Source organism: Macaca mulatta, chromosome 4 (genome assembly GCF_049350105.2).
Source record: "Macaca mulatta isolate MMU2019108-1 chromosome 4, T2T-MMU8v2.0, whole genome shotgun sequence".
NCBI classification, from domain to species: domain Eukaryota; kingdom Metazoa; phylum Chordata; class Mammalia; order Primates; family Cercopithecidae; genus Macaca; species Macaca mulatta.
In genome coordinates, this window is record NC_133409.1 from 31,676,558 (window position 1) to 31,678,650 (window position 2,093).

Sequence of the window (2,093 nt, forward strand, 5' to 3'; positions counted from 1 at the left end):
TTATTGTAAAAAAATCAGGAAACATCATGCAATTCAAATGGAAGAAAATGGGGCTAGGCCTATACAGTTTCTGTAACAAGGGATTGTTATGTTGTTCAAGAACTGAGGACGCTCATATCTTGATCACTCTTCTTCTGAGGTCACGTGAGTCTTGATTTTTATGGTTCCATAACCTTCTATGCCTGGCACCCACTAGTAACTTAATGTAACGTCTGTGTACTACTTCCATAAAGTAGTGGAAAGAATATGGTTATGTCAACTTATGTCACGTACGCCCCACAGATTAATTTAGATAATTGGGCATTGATATGACCAGAGGTATTTCAATATCCATTTAGTGAAAGTTTATATCAGATTCTCCAACAAAGGATGTGTAAAGGACATCAGTGCCGGATTTAAATATTTATCTTCCAACATGCAAACAACTCTTTTAAATCAAGAGACAATACAGTCTAATTCACCACTGAAAGATAAATTGAAAATCAAGACTTTCTTACAAAGATATTTGTTGTAAATTCATTTGAGTGGATGCCAGAAAAGATTCTAATTTAGTGGAATTAACCTGCCTGTTTGTTTTCTTTTCCACAGAGCTCTGAGGTTTCTAAAATATGGGAGTTGTTGACAATAGTGTTATTACATATAATAGAGATGGCCCATCCAATTTCCTATTAATTAAATTCTGCTATCCTTTCCATTCCTAGCTAAATGAAATTGTAACAATAGAAGGTTATGCTATGACAAAGATAGCGTAAAAGTTTAGAAATATATTTTGAGTACTCTTGACACCACTTGTATGTACAAAAGGAGTTGTTAAAATATTTGGACCACTTTATAGTCTATATTAGGTTTCAGAACTTGCATGAAGACAAATATTCAGTTTCAGAGACAGAATTTAGAGCCAACAATAACTTTGAAATTTACTAAAAGCAGGTCACCTTCTTAATGGTGAAATGTTTGTGCTAAAAGTAGGAATAGTTCTCTTGACTAAATTTGTTAGGGATCAAAAGAGTACAAAAATGGTCATTGAAAAGGAAAATTTATAGCACTCAAAGTATTTGTGAATCCAAATATTGTCATTTTTTTCTAAACAAGCAAGGATATTGATCAGTTAACAGTATTCATATAAATGAACTGTTAAGGTTGAAATGAACAGGAACTATCTTGTGTTATTTACAATCAAGTTCTGTCTTGGAGACAGTGGTAAGTTATTAATAATGCCCATCAACCAATAAGCATATTAAAATAATTACATTCACTACATTTTTATTTACTTAATATTTCTAAATTTATTTTAAATTTGTTACTCAACTTAATCTCTAACATTCCTCATTGACTATTTAGTCAATTGTTCTAATGTTCCACTTTCCAAAACAGCATGCAAATGGAAGAAAGAATGAACTAACAGTCATTGTGCATTGTTAAAATAAACCAGGTGATTTGCATAAGTCAGCATACTTAATACTTATACTACAGTGTAGATATTATATTATTTACAGAAGAAAAACTTGAACATCAGAGAAATTCAAGAAATTGTCCAAAATCAGGTAAGATAGACAGAAATATCAGAACTGGTTGCTGATCAGTCTGTATATCTATAAAGTACATGCTTTAAAAAAAACACACTTTCTATATGCTATGTCAATTCTTTCCTATTTTTTTGTAATATCTATTTAAATCTGCTTAGCCTAGCATTCATGATGATCCATTATCTGGTGTCTCCTTAATTAATCAACATTCTTTTCACTGCTGTCCAACACAAAGCCTGTTTTTTCAGTCATCAATCTACTTCCACCTCCAGACCTTTATTTAATCCACTCTGGAGTCAGAAGCCCCAACCCTCTTTCATATAACTCCAAACCTAAATTCTCCATGACAACCTCTCCCTTTATTATAAATAAAATTCCCTGCTCCTTTTTGTTTTTTACCTTATTTTCTGACGCTGTTTTCTATGTCCTCTTTTATTGTGGTTGAACTATGACTTCTGAAGGCTGATCTGCCTGCTCTCCTTTCTTCTATAGCATCTTCTATAGCATTGATAGGGTGCCTCTATGTCTCACCACCTGCTTTGAAATGGGCTCCTTCTCTTCTAGATC